The sequence below is a fragment of the Hemicordylus capensis genome, chromosome 5, assembly GCF_027244095.1.
Source record: "Hemicordylus capensis ecotype Gifberg chromosome 5, rHemCap1.1.pri, whole genome shotgun sequence".
NCBI lineage: Eukaryota > Metazoa > Chordata > Lepidosauria > Squamata > Cordylidae > Hemicordylus > Hemicordylus capensis.
In genome coordinates this window covers 233900275-233921403 of record NC_069661.1, presented here as the reverse complement: position 1 = coordinate 233921403, position 21129 = coordinate 233900275, and the positions used below count along the sequence as shown (strand labels likewise).

At 42.1% G+C, this 21129-nt stretch overlaps 1 protein-coding gene across 4 annotated transcripts in view; it reads left to right on the top strand.

Annotated features, from left to right (window-relative positions):
- FGD4 (FYVE, RhoGEF and PH domain containing 4) overlaps nucleotides 1-21129 on the top strand; it is a 192554-nt gene that overhangs the window by 28252 nt on the left and 143173 nt on the right. Inside the window, exon 1 of one of the 4 annotated variants that reach the window (XM_053257282.1) lies at nucleotides 20935-21093. The exons of 2 other annotated variants lie outside the window; for them this stretch is intronic. The gene's annotated coding sequence lies outside the window, so the exon portion shown is untranslated. Of the gene's footprint in view, nucleotides 1-20934; nucleotides 21094-21129 lie in introns of those variants that run through there. One more of the 4 variants, XM_053257286.1, reaches the window with a different exon arrangement.

The window sequence follows — 21129 nt, the reverse complement described above, 5'->3', positions numbered from 1 at the left end:
CTTGCCTAAAACCACATAGTGAGTTCATGGCAGGGGTGAGATTTGGGCACACCCTGGGGTCATTGGGGGAACTCGCCCAGCTCTGGGGAGCAAGTGATAGAGGAGGCACAGTAACAAAGCCTGTGTTAGCAGAGGTTCAGGAGGCCTATGGTGCAGCCTTAGCTGGTGGCCACAACCAACTCTCCAGGAGTCGGGAAGCGTGGGCAAGCAGGATAATAGATAAGGCTGGCATTATGTTCACAGCAAATCTGGAGCAGGAGCTGTTGTTTCCAGCAAGGATCCAGAGGCAGGAAGCGGCTTAAGAAGGCTGGGGAAGGGCCACGCTCCCCCCCATCTGCTGCAAAGCAAGCCTTTCTCCTAAGTAGAACTTCTGTGGTTGCTGTACCCCTCCTCCTGAGAAGACTCACTGGAAGGCAGGTGTCGGGTAGCTAGGCAGGCACTTCTGTGCCTGAACTGAAGGGTCTCCTGATGTGGCAATGCCTATTTGGGGCCTTGGAGAGGACCCCCTGGGATGTTCAGGGGTTGAGGTCTGTAATCGGGGTGCCCCTGTGATGGTTCCTGGGATTTTATGGCGTAGGCCTCATCCTTAGGCAGAGTTGTGGTGATGGGGACTGCAGGGGGGTCTGATGGCCCTGAGGTCTCTGAGGGGTCTGGTGCTGGAGTAAGCTTCTTCAGACTGGGAATCCTGGGACTCTGCCCTGCCCTAGGGTGGGCCCTGACAGATTTGAACCTGGAATTTTCTGATGTGTAGTGCAGTCCCCGGACCACTATGCTTGTATTTCCTTCGGTGCAAGTATGCATGTTGTGTAACCTAGGGCAGTGCTTTCCTCTCATGTTTACTTGTGGCAAAACAGATGCTTCAGAACATAAGATGTGCATACACTTATTATTATTATTACATTTATATCCCGCTCTTCCTCCAAGGAGCCCAGAGCGGTGTGCTACATACTTGAGTTTCTCCTCACAACAACCCTGTGAAGTAGGTTAGGCTGAGAGAGAAGTGACTGGCCCAGAGTCATCCAGCTAGTATCATGGCTGAATGGGGATTTGAACTCGGGTCTCCCCAGTCCTAGTCCAGCACTCTAACCACTATACCACGCTGGCTCTACTACACCACGCTGGCTCTTTCTCCCTACACGGAGATTATTTTGATGTGGTTGACTTTTCTGTTCCCTCGAACAGGAATTTCCAGATGATGTTGACTACAACTCCCAGCATCCTCAGCGGCAGTGCCCTTTTGCTGGGGATTATGGGAGTTGTAGTCAACATCATCTGGGAATCCCTGTTAGTGGGAGCACCGGGACCTCATATGTGAGAAGAGGGAAAACCTGCCCAGGTGCACTCTGCAATAAATTTGGCTATTGGGGGTGCCCTGTGACGTGTATGGAGAAACTTATGAGATCACCCAGCGCGCTCACGTGCGGTCTCTCTCTCTCTCTCTCTCTCTCTCATCCCTATCAACTTATGGCGTAATTGGATGAGGTCCTCTACCCCAATTCAAGATGGCAGATGTGTGAACACGTGAGGCAGAAGTGGGCTAACTTCTGCAGATGGTAATCATCACTTAAGATTGTAATGAAAGGAAAGTAGTCAGATTAGTACCTACCAGAACTTCTTGTTAAATGCCAAATGTTTGTATATGTCACAACATGTATTCTCTTACAGTACATATTGAAATGCAGCTCATGAAGCAGGCCAAGTAATTTGTTTCTCATTGGCTTTATTGCAGTTTGTATTATTAAACACAAATCTTCCCTGTTTTGTGAAAATATTATTATTAAATGGCTCAGGGTGGCTTACACAGAGAAATAACAAGCAAATAAGATGGAACCCTGTTCCCAAAGGGCTCATATTCTTTAAAACAAACAAACATAAAACAGACACCAGCAACAGTCACTGGAGGTACTGTGCTGGGGGTGGATAGGGCCAGTTACTCTCCCCCTGCTAAATAAAGAGAATCACCACGGTAAAAGGTGCCTCTTTGCCCAGTTAGCAGGGCAAAGAGTATGCCTTATTATTGTTGTTATTATTTATTATTATTTATTCGATTTTTATACTGCCCTTGCAGAAATGGCTCAGGGCGATTTACGCAGAGAAATAATAAATAAGATGGGTCCCTGTCCCCAGAGGGCTCACAATCTAAAAGAAACATAAGAGACACCACCAGCAGTCACTGGAGGTACTGTGCTGGGGGTGGATAGGGCCAGTTACTCTCCCCCTGATAAATAAAGAGAATCACCACATTAAAAGGTGCCTCTTTGCCAAGTTAGCAGGGTTTAACTTTATTCAACACTTTTGATAGTGTGCTGTTTTGTGTTCACATCTGGAGCAGGAGGCTCAGTTCATATGAACAGGGCTGTGATGGCATTTGCATGAAAGGCAACCTTGTGGAGGCACCTCTGTAGTGAGCACAAGCATACAGATCTTTGTGACTTCTTTTCATGCTACTATACACACACATGCATGTTTGCAGAGTTTTGTGGAGGCAAGTCATTGCGCACAAAGAGCTTGAAGAATGGAACATATGGCTGGTTTCAAGTAGCCACTGTGCAGCTGTCTTTGTGAATCTGTGCCAATTCTCTGTTTAAAAGAGCAAAATATATCTCCAGGGCACATTGACTGCTTAAGGTGCAGAGTGCAGTGGTACTGTAGAAATCTGAGTAGGAATAAGCTGGACCATTTTCTCTCTTTTAAAGCAAAGCTGTATTTACTGTAGTGTTCTGTTGTTGATATGTTGCAGTGCCAGCTGTACACTAGCAGAGCTCATCTACAGAGTCACTGGCATCCTTCTAGAGCAGTAAATAATCTGGCTTTCTAAGAGACTTGGAAGTAATCTAAGAGAAATAAATCTTCTGAGCATGGACTCCAGATAGTTTAAAAAAAAAAAAACATTGGCATTTCGGAGATCTCTGTAATCAGAGTGTAATACGCTTTTGAAGCACTCTCCCTCTCTACTGGAGTCTTATTTTTTCCAGCTGAACCTTTGTGTTACTTTGAATAATTAAAATGTTATAGAGTGGTTCCATACTTAGTAGAAAATGAGAGATGTGAGGAAAAGGTAATTGACATAGGAAGCTGCCTTATACTAAGTCAGACCATTGGTTCATCTCGGTATTTTCTAGGGGTGAAGAAATGTTGGCTCAGTTTCTCAGCCTGACAAAATATTTTACTCATCAGATGGTTCCTCAAGCTATGTTGGTACATTATTCATCAGGACTTTTAACTCATTGGGCATAATTTTCCACTCATCACAGACTAGTAGACTAGTGGATTTCCTCAGCCCTGGTTTTGTCTACGCTGACAGGCAACGGCTTCTCTGAGGTTTCAGGCAGGGGCCTTTACCAGTCCTACCTGGAGATGCTAGAGATTGAAACTAGTACTGTCTGTGTGTAAAACAGATGCTCTGCCACTGAGCTACAGCCCCATCAAGCAACATTTGCTTCAGTGAGACAATATTGTTGTAATTTGACTTGTGGCATAAAGAACGACTGACATTTATTGTAGCACAAGCACATTAGTTTATCAGGTGCATAAAGCATAATTCTCAGGCAGCTATATATACATGGGTATTGAGAAACAAAATAAACATAGGTGCGATATGACAGGAAAACATGAGCAGCAAATGATCAAATTTTATGAACTATACAGTAATGAATCATGAATGAATCAGACTCACTCTGCTAGTCCTGCCCTCTCCCAAAAGGAGCTGCCTGATTTGTTCTCCAGGGGTCTTGTGCTCCCCTTCATCCCCACTCTAGCTGGCATTTGAATGTAACTTTCCACGATGACAACAGAGTTGCGTAGTGAATGGGACCTGGAAGTTGGCTGTTGGGCTTGTCTTCCCACAGGAAAGTAAAACAAAAACCCTAATCCTTATCTGTTTTCTTTGTGTGTGAGAATGATTTGTTCCCCTTGCTTAAGCCAGTGTGTTTCTCTTCCCACCCACCCTCATGAACTGTGTGTGTGAGAGAAGTAATCTAAATCTGTGTGCATGTTTCTTCCGTGCGTGCGAGTGAGAGAGAGTTCTACACTTAAAAAAAAAATCATTATCAAAGTATGCCAAAACTGTTCTAGTACAAACTTCTAAGAAAAACGCTCCCCATCCCAACAATATGCCTTCTTGTGAGGAAATTAGTCAGTTCAAAAGTATTAAAAGCTTTAAAGAGAATAAGAGGGAAGAAAAAAAATGCTCTAACAAAATGGATGTATTTTTGTTCCGGAGGATACTCAACTGCTTATAGCTCTGATCTGGTCTGGGTGTGTGGGTTTCTCTCTCTCCCCCACCTTAAAAATATTTATATGCTGCTTTTTAGCAACAAAGTTCTCAGAAGGACTTAAATAGCAAAATATGATAAAATGGTGTTCTCAACATGTTTCCCCTTATTATTATTTTATTTTGTTTTGTGCTTGTAACAGTACCTCATACTAAAAAGGCAATATGCAAGTTATAAGTTTGTAAAAAACTAAAATGCTGTGAGCATTTCTGCAGTGCTACCCATGTTTTCTTGATTCAACACAACAAGGAAAATAAAACACCACCTTTGGTGGATTGAAGCAAGGAACAGGTGTTGGTGGTGTTAAGCTGCAGTAAACTTTCAGGGGTGAGGCAAGAGGGACAGATTGAAGAAGGCCTGGAGGAAGTGGGAGGGGAAGCAACAGGATCAAGCTGTGGTTTGATATTTTTGTCTGTTGTTGTTGTTTGTTTGTTTAACAAACAAAAATGGTAAACAAAAGATTTCAGTGTACAGGTTTTGCTGAATCATGCCCATTTTCCTTCATGGTATTCCAGCTTTTGTGGCAGAAACAAAGCAATAGACTTGTATGCTTTACAAAGTGTTTTACTGTCAGTTTAAAGATAGGCGCACCTATCGTATCTGGGTTCTGTCTAATATATTCAATTAGTAGCTGAGGCTAATAGTTGTTGGTTGGGCAAAGTCATTTTGCGTAGATTGTACTGACAGGATTTACATATAGGTAATAGATTTTTTAAAAATATGCTTCAAAAGGGAAGTAAAAGAACAGTTTGAAATGTTTAGGATTCAACTTCAATTGTTTTTCATTTTATTGAATGACTTTATATGGTAAATGTGAATCTGAGAAAGATTTGCTGCTTTGGGGCATGATGTGGTTTTGGAATTACTGATCTGATTATTGAGTGGTGAACAGTTGTTGAGAACAATGACAATTAATATTTGCTAGTTTTCTTGATGATTTATTAAAAAAAAAAACCAAGCAAAAAACAATATTTAAACCTTCCTCCCAGCATAGTGTGGTATAAAAGTGTAAATAGTAGTGCATTCAGCTAATTTCATTGGCAGGATAGTGCATGCAAAATGATATTTGTAGGCATTGTTTCCCTCTAAGAAGTGTGCATGTGCATGTGCTCACAAGTTTTTGGATGTCTGCTCAGTTAACTTTAGATACTGCTCAGGTTGAATCAGGAAGCCCCATTCTGAATGCAGGTGTGCACACACTGCCTTGATACTGCCTCCCAGAACAAAACTCATTCCTCACAGAGATGAAAAAAATGAGGAACCACTGTCTGTAGGTCATTAGGAAGTATGACTGCATTTCCCACAAATTATCCAACATACATAATGGATTGTTTAATTATAACCTACACTCAGTGGCCATCATCCAACTTTGAGTTAAGTGTTGGGAATCCAAGTGTCTTCTTTCAAATGAGATTTTTGTTGCAAGATAATTCAAGTTTGGAATGCAACTGTGTTAAATTTTTTATATGTGCCTGTGGTTTACATATTATGCATATTAGATTTAAATGTTAAGGGGCCTCCCGCAAATGCTGATTCATCCCCAGCTCTGCGTCCCCCTAGGGACAGCCCTGACTGTGAACCACGGGGCTGCTGCAAATGTCTGGCAGCCCCAGCACGGCAAAGAGAGTAAGCAGTTGCACAAGCATTGCTTCCTCAAGTACTCCTGTTCAGTGAATGGATGTACCTTTAGCAGCACTGCTTGCACAACCTCTCTTTGCAGCATTGGGGCTGCCTTATGGGTCTGCATTAGCACCTCCAACACAGTTTATAGTGGCAGGCTTCTGCTGTGTATCATGTTGGCCATTGTGTTTGAGCATATTCACTGACTTAACTGAAAGGAAGCATTTAATAAGGGAAATTTTGTTGCTGCACTGTTTCATTGTTTCTACACAGCACCTCTACTTCTTTTTTAAAATCGAATGCCTGAAATAGTGCAGGTAGAATAGAGAGCAATTTTTATCTGTCTCCAGTTACCACCGGTACGTCTGGTGGCGACTCGGAACCAGGACTTTTCTGTAGCTGCTCCTGGTCTATGGAATGCACTCCCGGCAGATATCTGCAGTTTAGGCTCGCTGTTGGCCTTTAAGAGAGTCCTAAAAACTTGTTTGTTTGGCCTGGCCTTCTAAGGCTTGTAAAGTGTTGTTGTTTTTTAAAGGTATTTTAATTGGTTTTGAATGGTTTTAATTGGTTTTGAATGGTTTTTATATTGTTTTTAGCACTATGTTTTCAATTGTGTGTTTTAATGTCTTTTAAAAGTTGTTGTACACTGCCCAGAGCCTCTGGATGGGATGGCTTATACATGTAATAAATAAATAAATGAACTCTCCTGCCTTTTTAAAAATGGAAAATGGAGCCTACAGAACTATTGCAACACATAGCGAGAAAAGCACCAGTGTCTTGCATTGTTTTTATTATTATTAGGAAGGAAAGGACAGCAAAAGCATTTTGGGAGGATTCAAGCCTTGGAATAGTAGTTTTTTAACATGGTTTTTGATAGACTAATAAGGCTTCTCTAGCTTACATAGCTTGAGAAGAAATCTTTATATGATTAAGTGCTCTGATTGTAGGAATTGTATGAAATAATCCTAACCTTGGCAAATGTCACAGCTGAGCATTGAAGCAAGCTTTGTTCTCTGTAATATCAACGTTTGGACTACTTGAATAGCTCATCTACATTGCAACCATGTTGTAGAGACAGGATAATGTTGAGAGTCCTTTAAATCTGCAATCCATTTAAAGCAGTTTATATGCAGCTTTAATACTGATAAGAATTCACAAAGTACTGAATAAGTTGCCTCCATGATAGCAGTTTACTAGAATTGCCATCTCCTTTCATGGAGAACTCAAATGAACACTGCCTTGGGGGAGCCCCACCAGAGGCAAGTCACATGACTGACTCCCCCAGCTGCGCACCCGCCCGGGCTTCCTTCAGTTGTATTCATCCTCCGAAACCAATGTGAGTGTTAAGACCTGGTGCTACCAGAACAGCATGTCTTTCTCTAGTACCGTTAAATGACTTGCATAGTCCACAATTTACAAAACTGTTACCACTATTCAGCCTCATTTAAGATTTCTTTACTTCATAAGCTGAGCTTCAGTGAGGTGGGGCGGACATATTAAAATCTTGTCTCTGGGCCCACTCCAACCTTGCTACGCCCCTGGCAGTCACTATTCTGCTCGGAAATTATTTTCCAGCCAATTTACATAATATGCAAATTAGGCACCCGGATTTGGAAAGCCAGAATATGGCAACCCTAGATTCAGACTAAATAATCAGCTTGTATCTCTCAGCCGAGAGGAGGTGCATGGGCCATTTAACTTGGATCCGACGACAGGATTGTAAGGAAATGTCTCATTTCTGATCAGATATCTTATACACTACGTAGGCCTACTAATTGCCCCTTAATTTGAGTTCCTGTTGAGGGGGAGGCACAAATTAAACAGGTAACAAGGAAGCTTTTAATTAATGGTGAAAGGTTCCTTTGACAAATGGAACTCCAAGAATGACCTCAAAACAGTGGTACATATGCTGATAACTTCGAGGCTAGACTTCTGTAATGCGCTGTACATGGGGCTACCTTTGTACCTAGTCCAGAAACTGTGATTGGTGCAGAATGCAGTAGCTAGATTGATTTCTGGTGTTTTAAAAGAGCCCCTCTGACTACCAATATGTTTCCAAGCAAAATATAAAGTGCTGGTTATTACCTATACAGCACTTAACAGCTTGGGTCCTCTTACTGAGATAATGTGGGGAGTTTGCCTTCAAAAAATTGTTCAAGACACATCTGTTTTCTCTGGCCTTTTGTTAAATCTGTTTTTAAAATATTGTTTTAATTGTGTGTGTTACTGTTTTAAATTGCTGTTCACCGCCTTGGGCTGTATGTGTTGGGCACAGCTTATAAAAATGATGAATAAATAATAAATTATTTTTTTAAAGAATCTTGGCCACATGAAAAGGCATTGCTATATTAAGTGCTGTGTGGGACCTCCCATTTTAATATAAATTCCAACTAATTGCCAAAAAGCAATGTCTCTTGTTGGCTGTGATGATGAATTTTAGTTGGAGAGGTGTTAAAAATATCCCTACATAAACATTTGGGAGGGTCTTCCATTCTTGCATAGCTGTAAGTGGCAGCAACAAGAGAACCCCTAATAACTCTGTAATGGCTAAACAATAAAATGGAATTGAACAGTAATGATCTGCATTGAGAAATGTGTTTTAAAATGAAGTTAACGTACTATTCAAAACACCCCACCTCTCTTTGTGCTGAAGGAAGCATTCTCTAACTGATGACGATGACTGTGTAGTGCTTCTCTTTTCTGATCAGAGGAATATTTTTATCTTTCCAGATGAGGTTACAAATAAGCTGTGGGTAAAGTGGGAGCCACCTAATGGCGCAGCAGGGAAATAACTTGCCTAGGAAGCAAGAGGTTGCTTGTTTGAATCTCCGCTGGTATGTATCCCAGACTATGGGAAACACCTATATCGGCGATATAGGGGAAGGTGCTGAAAGGCATCATCTCAGACTGTGCGGGAGATGGCCGTGGTAAACCCCTCCTGTATTCTACCAAAGAAAACCACAGGGCTCTGTGGTCACCAGAAGTCGACACTGAACAGCAGCTAAAGTGGGATACTGCCGTTTAAATAAAAAGAAATAATGGCCACAACCCAGCCCAAGCTAAACCGTTAAAATCCCTTTTGATGTCTGAATAAGTGAAGCATCTGCTTAAATCTCTTGTACTGGACAGACAACTGGACTTGAAATAGAGTTGCCATGCCCCCTAGAATTTGGGTTTCACCTGGATTTTAAGCATCTCACCTAGCTTAGTCCACCCATACTCTCCTGGATTTCAGCTTTCAACAATAATAATACTAATAAAAGCTAAGCTCTAGCCCTAGTAGAAGCAGAGTTATGGAGCAAAATGTGCAGTCACTATTCTGCTCAAAAATGTTTTTCAAGCCAATTTACATAATATGCAAATTAGGCACCTGGATTTGGAAAGCCAGAATATGGCAACCCTAACTTAAAAGTACTGCCCTTTGGCTAGATTCTGCCAGATATAGTCACTCCCTCAAGTCAGAACTCTCTCCAAACTGTTGCTGTATTTGAAACACTTTTTGGGGGTATGTTTCCTGATACCCATCGGCAATGGTTAGGTGTGACGAAATTCAGCACTGTACTTCCCTTTTTTAATTTGTACTGGAAAATTTAAAGTAGCTTGAGCTATTTCAAGGAAAATATTTACAACTCAGAAGAGTAGCTTACACCTTGCTGGATGTGCATCAAATTAAACTATGTTAATGGGCATCTGTAAGTATACCTACTTGTTTTATTGGTGTATTTTATTGGTTTATTTATCTGATCTTCTGCTCTTACTGACGTGGTTGTTACATCCTCTTTCTTTGCTTGTATTATTTCTAAACCGAGGTTTTGCAGGCAGTATAGTGTTGTGCAGAAGTGTATCAAGAAAAGAGAGTTTGAAGGGGCAATGAGGTTTGTCTGTGTGTGTACATTTCATGCAGACTTGCATTTCCTAGTGTAAAGCTTTCTCAGTGTATTTCTCTCTCCACTCCCCGCAACTTACAATCCATTTCTGTCATGTAGATGGTAGTCGGAGATGTTATACCTAAGCGTTAACTGTCTTTGGAGCTCAACCCATGCCCTCAACCCACCCGCTGGGAACCTCTTAGTTGCATTCACCAGACTGGAACTAAAGTTACTATATTTGAGAGTCTGAGTGATTGGTGTGTGTGTGTGTGTGTAGGACTAACTTAATTAATCTATGACCCCTAAATTCCTACTATTGAGACTACTAATATGTATTAGTAATACTAATTACTTAATATCTACTAATATGTATTAGTATTAATATCTACTAATAGGTATTAGTAATACTAATTAATTAGTATTAATATCTACTAATAGGTATTAGTAATACTAATATGTATTAGTAAGAGCCAGCGTGGTGCAGTGGTTAGAGTGCTGGACTAGGACTGGGGAGACCCGAGTTCAAATCCCCATTCAGCCATGAAACTTGCTGGGTGACTCTGGGCCAGTCATTTCTCTCTCAGCTTAACCTACTTCACAGGGTTGTTGTGAGGAGAAACCTAAGTATGTAGTACACTGTTCTGGGCTCCTTGGAGGAAGAGGGGATTATTTGTTGGTGAGTCAATCAGCATCCTATTCTAGGGTGATCCTGGGCATAGGCACAGAGAGAAACTGAATACAGACTGTGTGCTTATTTAAACTTGCACATTCACAGAGACAAGGTAGACTTGTAACAGGTTTTAATACAAAACAGCACTGTTTTATAAATGACTAAGTTTAGCCTTTGAGTTATTGATTGAGTGAGGGAACCAAGAGGATTGTTATAAGCTATCTGTCAGAGAACATATGAAAAATTCCCCATAAGAAGTCGAGTGCTGCTATTAAAGAGGGAGGGGGAGAGAGAGGGGGAGCTCCCTGCTATAAGAAGGCTGAGTATTGAGACAGTCTCCTTTTCCCTACCCCTGTCTTGAACCATCCCTTATGAAGAGCTCCCCACCTCTCATTGAGAGGAGGAGGGAAGAGACAGACACAGCCTGGGAAACTGCTACCATTCAGCTCCCATGTTCTGGCCGAGCTGGTCCCTCCCCCCCCCACTGCCACCACAGAGCTTCAAGGTCCTTTCTCAGTTCCTAAATGTATTGTTTTGTCTCTCCTTCGTTAAGATTAGCTGGCAATGTTTATTTGCAGAGGGAAGCTTTCATTCTGCCTCCTTGCTTCTGCTGGCCTGACACTTGGAGCAGGCAGCTCTGCCCACACATGAGCTAGACAGTCAGTTGAGTGGTGAAATACTAAGCACTAGCATGAGTTGTCAGCCCTTTGTGCTGACAATGAACTGGTCAAAGTTTAGCAACTGTGCAGGTTGTTTAAAAACAACAACAACAAAAACCTCCCGTCTTTATGGAGGTGGATGTGACTTTGAATCACTTTTCGTTTTTGCTGTACTGTATATCACTCAATTAAATATATCCCTCCTCCCACCCCTGGGTGGGAACTGTTTGTTCTTCCTCTTTCATAGAGAGATAGATGGCAGTTGATGTAGGGGGAAGGAACCTTTAAAACTCCAGTGCAAAGAAGTGTGGTAACTCCCTCTCCTGTGACTTTTTTGGTGGTGTTAATTGTTAACCAACGCTGCTGTAAATCAAATAACACATTGGCTGTACAGACGGGTCATGGTTTTATGAGCCTGGAATTGAGGATGTAATGTTGCTGTGAGTCTTTCTCCTCTCCCCCCCACCCGCCGCCGCCCCATTTTGCTGGCTGAAAGGCACACAGCTGTGGTCACAGATGGGTCAGGCATGCAATTTCACGATCAAACACCAAGACCTGGTATGTTAGTCCACAGAGATGCTGCCTTGAACTGGCACCCGCTAGAAGGGCTTTAGACAGCTCGATGGGAGCTTAGGTGGCTTATAAAATGGAGCCTTGTGCCAGCTCCTCAGAAGAATCAACATGTGAGGCCCTTTTTTCCTTCAGTAGTAGTGGGAGGCGGTGGGAAGGTTGTGCAGTAACCTAGCAGAGAAATTTCTAATTCTTCATGATGAATATAGGAGATTCATTCCATTAAATTCCAGATGGAGCAAGAAGATTAGGAGTGATGCCGCGTGGATTGCGTACAAAGTTGGATGCACTTTAAAGTGTAGTTCATTATGAATAATTGCTAGGCATCCTGCAAACACTGTAATGGGATAGCTGACACTTGTGTGTTCCAGAGCTGGACCTTGGTAGTTCCAGCTTTGTAATTGGGTCTATCATCTTCTATGCATCTCAGCACTAAAAACCTGTAGTTACTAGCCTCAGTCTGAATCGGCTCCTGTACAGCTGCTATTTTTGTAAGTTTTTAAGAAAATCAAAAAATGTATAAGGATGTGCTTAATGTCATGTGTAGTTTGGTCCTCAGTTGAGCTGTGTAACTTGTTGGGCTAAGATGTCTGCTGCTCTTTTGACAATATGGCATTGATCTGACAGATCCTTCTTTTGATCTGAGAGACCCTCGATTCTTTTTTGTGGTCTCTGTGCATTTACACCTATGGAATCTGCATAGGCACCAAGCTTTGTTCAGAACCTTCTGGAGCATAGCCTCAATAACTTCTGCCCTTCCAGAGGTTCGCTATATAGAACCTGGTTCACAGGGGTCAAAAAATGTTGGCTTGCCAACACTTCACCAGCCAGACAAATTTTTTTTACTCGTCAAGCTATGTTGGTACATTACTCGTCAGGATTTCTCTCTCTCATCAGGCATCACTTTTCACTCATCGCAGACAAATAGACTAGTGGATTTCCTGAGCACTGCTGGTTCAGATGACAGTCGCCTTTTGTCCATCCATCTGGACCACAGCCCTCCATCTCCCTGTTCTGAGCCTCTAGGAGAGATTCCGTTATAACACTAACATATTCAGCTTACACTTGATCCCTCAAGACCCTTGTTGGGACTGTCTACCCTTTGGAAACCTACAAAATTATCCTGCCTGATCAGGGCTTTTACCAGGATTTGAGACACCAGGGTTTTGACAACTACCATTACACCAACCACTTCAGGAATGGAAGCTTAGTACAAGTTCATTGGCTTTGCATGGAAAAGGTCCCAGGTTCAGTCCCTGGCATGTCCAGGTGGGGCTTAGAAAGACTTCTGCCTGAAACCCTGAGGCTCTATTGCTAATCAGGACAGACAGTACTGAGCTAGATGGCTCAGTGGTCGGAACTGGTATAAATTAGCTTCTTATGTGACTGCTACTATTGTTCACCACACAGGAATGCTGTTCCCAATCCATATCTTGCTCCCTGACCTTGTCTTGCCCGCACTGGAGGGATTGTTCTCCTTTCTGTTCACTACCAGTGCACCACTGTGATCAGCTTACTTTCTTCTACTGCCAACCACCACTACACAGAGCATCAGCCGAACTGTAACGCACCCTCCTTAGCCTTTCTAGACCTCCATGGGCCATGCAAGTCTTAAATGCCACCTGCTGATACCATTTCTCCTATTTTGGCCCTACCTCTGACCTCCGTATGATCAATATACTCTCTACCAACTACTACAGTACCTTGAGCTGCCCCAGCATGTCTTCTGATGTCTGGTGCTTCACCATCTCTGGCGGCTGCTACTGAGCAATCTGGATGTAAGCTTCCTTCCTGCTGCAGCAGTTTATTTCTATTACCTTCTACTTGAAATTTCACACTAGCAATCTGTTTGAAATGGGGAAGACCGTGCAGGCCATGCCTTCTTCGGCATATGTTGTTGTCCCTTAGGGGAGATGGTGTGCACCAAAATTCTTAGGGCTACACTCTGGATTCTGTGCACGGGCACATCCCATGTGTGAGACTGTACAAATGGCCACTCAAAGAGCTGCTGCTGCTGCTGCTACTTATATACTGCTTTTCAACACAAGTCCTCAAAATGGTTTACATAGAAACATGAATAATAAATAAAGATGGTTCCCTGGCCTCAAAGGGCTCACAATCTAAACATTGTTTAGTTATGTGTAAGCCACCTCTTCTTACCTGGTAGTCTGACCCTCAGTATTCTGCGTCTGGCTTCTAATTGCCCTTCCCCTCCTTCATGTCATCTCTCCATGCATGTGCAACCAGTCCCCTGTGCATGTGCTGTACAAGCAACCAAAACATGTTTCCTGTGGTTCCCAAAGGCTCAATCTATATTTCTCTTTGCTGTAGAAAAAGTGGTGTATTCCTTGCTGTTGTGTTCCCTGCCCCTTTGTTATGAAGAATCGGCATTTATTTCTCAGCAGGCAATTAGTGTGTGTGTGTGGGAGGGAAACTTTTTTTGCAGATATTAAACTTTTTGTTTTTAAAACTACATCTCTAATTAAAACTGAAGAAAACTGTGGCTAGCTGAATTTTCAAAAATTGCCTGCTCACATTGTATGGATATTGGATTGACATTTATTCCATAGTCAAGCTATAAACCTTTCCTCTGCCATCCATTCCTAGTAGGGGGCTAATAATGCGGCTTATTTGCAGATTTGCATAATTAATTTACATCTGTAACAGTTGTAAACAGAATGCTTATTTAAGGCAAATATATGTGGATACTATTCATCAGGGAGCATAGATATCTTGCTTCCTTTGGCAAATATATTCTACAGTAGTCAAGGAGCAGAAATTAAAGTTCCTTTTTTCCTGATCAATGTGATAAGCTTGCTGTCTTCTCAAAACAATTTTTTAGAAGTTCAGAAACACAGAATAATAAAAGCAATGCCACATTTTTAAGTCATTACCCTCACAACTTGAAGTTTTAAGGCAACATTATCCACCATCATCCAAGACTGCTGTCTTGATGGACCATAGCGTTAATTGGTCTGTGCTGTGGAACTTGGCACACTAATTTAATAGTTCTGAAATTCTCTACAGATCATTAGTTAATATTGTACATACCAGTCTGCTGTAGTGGTTAGAGTGTTGGACTAGGGCTGGGGAGACTCCAGTTCCCCATTTAGTCATTGAACTCACTGGGTGACTCTGGACCAGCCATTTATCTCTCAGCCTAATCTACCTCACAGGGTTGTTGTGAGGATATAACTATGTATACCACTGGGCTCCTCGGAGGATGAGCAGGAACTAAATGTAAAGAAAGTAAGTACACTTTGGACTGGTAAAAACCTGCTGAATTTATTTAGAACTGGGCATAGAACTCCCAAACCATGAACATTTTTCTGGATATTGAGAGAGCACTAAAAGCCGCCCCCCCCCCCCGAACATATGTTCAGCTCTATGTACACGCTTTACATCCTATGTCTACACTGCTGTAACAGGCAAAAGTCTCTTGGAATATCTAGCAACATAACTGAAGCACAGCAATAATACAAAGTAAGAATAACACTGTAAAAAGATGACAGGTAAAAAACAAAAAATCTAAAAGGTTTGGGAAAATAACAGTTTTTTGCTTAGTTGAAAAGACACAAAATGCAGCACCAGGCAAAACTACTCAAGGAGAGACTCCCAACTTTGGTCTATAATTGAAAAGGTGCTCTTGTGGCTCCTTGCGCATGTAAGGTTTAGGGAACTGATGAAGGGTCTCTGGGGAAGATGGTAATAACCAAGAAGGCTCATGAGGAGAGGAGCTGGTCTGGTAGCAAGCTCGGTTCTGGAGTGAGTATATGCTCAGTATCCTCTGCTGTGAAGACAGATGGAGCCAGCATAGCATAGTGGCTAGAGTGCTGGACTAGGACCGGTAAGACCTGAGTTCGAATTTGTATATAACCATGAAATTCACTGGGTGACCTTGGGCCAGTCATGTATCTCTCAGCCTAACATACCTCACAGGGTTTTTGTGAGGATAAAAATAACCATGACTTTCCCTCTGAGCTCCTCGGAGGAAGAACAGGATATATGTTTATAAATAAATAAATAAGACTCAGATAACTCAAATCTCCCCTGGCTGGGCAAGGTAATTGAGAGGGTGGTGGCTAACCAGCTCCAGGCGGTTTGGGACTAAACTTATTATCTAGACCCATTTCAAACTGGCTTTAGAACGGGCTATGGGGTTGAGACAGCCTTGGTCGGCCTGATGGATGACCTTTACTGGGGAATCGACAGAGGGAGTCTGACTCTGTTGGTCCTCTTGGATCTCTAGGCGGCGTTCGATACCATCGACCATGGTATCCATCTGGGTCGCCTAGGGGAGTTGGGGATAGGGGGCACTGCTCTGCAGTGGTTCCGTTCCTATGTCTCGGATAGATCTCAGATGGTGGAGCTTGGTGACAGTCGCTCCTCAAAGCAGGAGCTGAGTCCCTCAGGGCTCCAATCTGTCACCAATGCTTTTCAATATCTACATGAAACCGCTGGGTGAGGTCATCAGGAGATTTGGTGCTGGGTGTTATCAGTATGCTGATGACACCCAAATCTACTTCTTCCTCCCTTCTTCAGGAAATGGCACCCATTCTCTAAATGCCTGCCTACAGGCCGTAATGGGCTGGATGAGAGATGATAAATTGAAGCTGAATCCAAGCAAGACGGAGGTACTCATTGTGGGGGTTCAGAATCTGAGGGGTGAGTTAGATCTTCCTGTGCTGGATGGGGTTACACTCCCCCAGAAGGAGCAGGTGCGCAGCTTGGGAGAACTCCTGGACCCAGGCCTCACCCTGGTTTCTCAGGTGGAGGCCATGGCCAGGAGTGCTTTCTACCATCTTTGGCTGATTCGACAGCTGTGCCCATTCCTTGAAGAGGATTACCTCAAAGCAGTAGTGCACCAGCTGGTAACCTCCCGGCTTGACTATTGCAGTGTGCTCTACGTGGGGCTGCCTTTGTACGTAGTTCGGAAACTTCAATTAGTTCAGAATGTGGCAGCCAGATTGGTCCCTGGGATAACCCGGAGAGACCATATCATGCCTGTTTTGAAACAATTGCACTGGCTGCCGATATGTTTCCGGGCAAAATACAAAGTGCTGGTTATTACTTTTAAAGCCCTGAATGGCTTGGGCCCGAGTTACCTTAGAGAGCGCCTTCTTCTGCGTGATCCCCACTGCACATTAAGGTCATCTGAGGAGGTTCGTCTCCAGTTACCACCAGCTCGTCTGGTGGCGACTCAGAGGCGGGCCTTCTCTATAGCTGCTCCGGGGCTGTGGAATGCGCTCCCTGCAGAAATCCGCAATTTGAATTCTCTATTAGCCTTCAGGAAAGCCCTTAAAACTTATTTGTTTGGCCTGGCTTTCCAGGGTTTTTAAATTGGTTTTAATATTCTAACCTGATTTTGGGGCTTTTAATCACTGTAATTGTTTAATTGTTGTTTTAAAATGTTTTTAAATTGTTAATTGTTATATTGTGTTTAATTTGTTTTAGCTCTTTACTGTGTTAGTGGTTTGTTTTAATTGTAAACCGCCCTGAGCCATTTTGGAAGGGCAGTATATAAATCAAATAAATAAATAATAAACTCAGCTTCTCTGCTTATCCTCCTTTAATAATCCCTTTTACATCCTCATAATCTAAGGGCCCAACCACCTCCCTGGCAGGTTCTCTGCTTCTGATATATTGAAAGAAGTTTTTGTTGTTCTCCTTGGCACTTTTGGCTACATGCGCCTGAAACCTTTTGCATCCCTTCATGTTTCATATGGCTCCTCTCTCCACCTCCAGGAAAGGGAGGTGTACCTCTACCATTCTGGACCTTTCGATCTACGTTGGTAGGTGACTTGTGGTAGCTGCAACTTCCTAGTTCATATCTCTGCTTGGTACTGAACTCATGAACTAATATTCCCAGCCTGTATTGTAAGCCAGGGCTTGACAAATCCCAGGTTCCATGGTGCCTAGAAATTTAACTGTGGAGCCTGGACTAGGATATCCAGAGGTTAGAGTTACTTAATAAAATATTTATCCTAGGCAATCCTGTTTCTGTTCCAAGTATGTTAATTGTAAAGGGGTTAAGAGAAGCCCATTCTCTCCCCCCCACCCCCACGCCCATGTCCAACACTAAGTGACCACTGTCTGGCTCCTAAATGTTTTGGATTAGCTCCAAGAGAGAAAGGAAATTTGTCAAGTCCTGATATAACCATGGTCAAGAGTGCTTTTTATCAGCTTCGGCTGATACGTCAGATATGTCAATTTCTGGAGATACATGACCTTAAAATGGTGGTACATATGCTGGTAACCTCTAGGCTTGACTATTGTAATGCATTCTACGTGGGGCTGTCTTTGTACGTAGTTCGGAAACTACAATTTGTACAGAACGTGGCAGCCAGATTGGTCTCTAGGTTTACCCGAAGGGATCATATAACACATATTCTAAAAGAAATACAAAGTGCTGGTTATTACCTATAAAGTCCTTAACGGCTTAGGCCCAGGGTAGTTAAGAGGGCACCTTCTCCGTTGTGAACCCTGTCGCCTATCAAGATCATCTGGAGAGGTCCGGTTACGGTTGTTGCCAACTCAGTTGTTGGCAACTTGGGACCAGGCCTTCTCTGTGGATGCCCCAGGGCTTTGGAACGCACTCCCTGCTGAAATAAGAGCATCTCCTTCTCTGTTTGTTTTTAGGAGGACCCTGAAGTCATATCTATTTTCCCAGGCCTTCAACTGAGACTAAACCTATAAATTTTAATGTGTTTTTATCTATTATTTTTATCTTTTAATGAATTTTAATGTTTTATATTATGTTTTGTTTTAATTCTGTACACCACCTTGAGATTTTTTATAGTAGGCGGCATATAAATTCAATACATAAATAAAATAAGGGTGATATAACATGGTACCTACCTCACAGGGCTTCTTTGTTGTCAGATTTATATACTGCCTTTCATTAAAATAATCCCAAGGCAGTTTACAGTATCCTTAAAAGAATACAAATATTAAACGTCAATATTAAAAATACAAATCTATTAAAGTTAAAAACATATACACAATAAAAGACATCAATGTACAGAGCAGCAGCAATACTAAAAGCCATTATAGCAGCTGAGGAGCAGATGCCAAACAGTTCCCAATTCTGGGGGCTACAACCAAGAATGCCCTGTCCCGTGTGCATGGTAGATGAGCCGCCTCCATCATTGGCACACGGAACAGAGTCCCCTCTGATGACTTTGTCAAATCCCTTTTGCAAGGATTATTGAGTCAAATGCTCTATGAAGTGTTTTAACTTGCTCTTGGTATTTATGTAGTACTTTTCTCAAGGCTTGTTTACTATTCTAGAACTGTGCATCAGTCTATAATTCTTTCTTTCTTTCTTTCTTTCTTTCTTTCTTTCTTTCTTGAGTGCATTTTTATACCACCCTAACCCAAGGTCTCAGGGCGGTTCACAACAAATAAAAACAGTAAAACACTAATTAAAAATAAAAACAGAAAATTTAGAAGCAAAAAATTTAAAACACAGTTTAAAAATTTAGAACAATATTCTGAAAACAACACTAAAACAATCAAAAACAATATCAGTTAAAAGCCTGGGTGAACAGATGTGTCTTTAAAGACTTTTTAAAAGTTGTCAGAGTTGCCAATTATGTTGAGAGAACCACACTGTCTTCAAGAACAGGGGCCATAACTCAAAACTGCTCTAAGGGCCAACTTTTGTGAGGTGTTTTTTTAAAAAAATTCAAGAGGGCTACATTCACCAGTATTTGCATGATGTGACAGTTTTAACCTTTAAAGCCTAGAACAGTTTGGTTACCTTAACAACCGTCAGCTCCCACAGTTTCCTCCTGAAGCTGCGATTGGCCCCAGTTTTATATTTTTCCAAACTATTCATGTGCTCATCATAATGTGCTTAAGTGGACCTGGCCTCTTGTTACATAGTTCCTTCTTTCTTTCTTTCTTTCTTTCTTTCTTTCTTTCTTTCTTTCTTTCTTTCTTTCTTTCTTTCTTTCTTTCTTTTTAAAAAACGTTGATTAATGTGGGATTTTTTTTAATGTGTTGCTGTGTGAAAGCTTCCCTTTCTCTTCCGTCTCCAGGCAGGATGGTAAAAATCCCCCTCTGCCATCCCCCGAGATAATGACAGTGGAGATCTTGCTAAGGATGCTTCCGTGAGCCATTATGCTGTATTGCTCTAAGATTCCTTGCTGTATGAAAGATGGGTGGGTGAGATCAGTTGCTTCAGGCGCACCGCTGATCCACAGGGGCTGCTCAAAATATTCCCCTCACCCCAGGTCTAAATGTATGCAGCACAGATAGGGTGTAGCTTTTGGCTGTTCAATCAGCTTTAGTCTTGCTAGATTGGATACAGAGGTAGATAAATCCAGCAGAAGCTTTAAGTCCAAGAGCAACGAATTGTAACATTCTTGTTGAATAAATCCTTAGATTAGAAGACTGCTGCAGTAAGGCCATTTCAGAATACAGTATGCATGCAGAAAAAACTGTCAGCTCCCAAGTAGAACAAACCACTTTTTCTAGCAAATTCTCATGGGAGCTCCTTTGGTTACACATCTGGCATTTGCTTACTTGAGTGTTTTTTTGTTTGCTTCTTCCTATCTTTGTTTTCCCAGGACACTAATAGGTACTTAACTATACATTAGAAACCTGATTTTTATTTTTATTTTTTGGTCTCTAATTTTTCCTGTAGCAATTTATCATCGCTCTTTTGGTTTGCTTATGATGGAATAAACTGCATGCATTGCACTAAAATTAATTAATTGGAAAGCAAGGTTGATGTGCACTTTCCCAGAGCATCTGGAAATCGCTAACCTAAATAATCCCGGAGTAGGATTGTGAGCACATACAAACAGTGGGAAGCTTACTCTTAGATAAGCTCTGGGTTGCACTTTGTATTCTTTTAATTCTAATCTGGTTTTAATTGGACTGTTTTGTATATACTTGCACTTAGCTGTTAACTGCCTCAGTCCCTTATTGTGGGGTAGGCAAGAGATTTAAAATAAACGATCATTACGCTGAAGCATGAAGCTTGCCTGTGGGTGTACCATCAAGGTTAACCCCTGTTTTGTTTATTCTGCAGTGTTGTTTGACATGGCAAAGCACCTGCTAGCCTTACCCAATATGTACTAAACGCTGTATGTCCCATCTTTGGTGATTTCCAAAGCTGAAGCACAAAGAGTGATTGTTACCAAATAAGCAGTAGTTGCACACTTCTACCAATAGCCTTAGGAGGGTTGGTTACCATGGAATCCACCATCTGTTCGCTCCCCACTGGAATGTGATTATCCTTGCTGTGTTGGGAACTGGGAAAAGCAGAGGAGTGTGTGCTGCATGCAATTATCTGCAATGGAGTGTGTTAATGGAAGGCTTGGATTAGCTTGCTGGAGACCCACGTAAGGGTTTTTTTTTTTTTTAAACCCAAAAACATTAGGTGATTTCTCACCAAGAGGAGTGAATTTAGCTGATATAAGGTAAGGTGCTAAAAGCAGAGTGTTCAGTTTCATTGA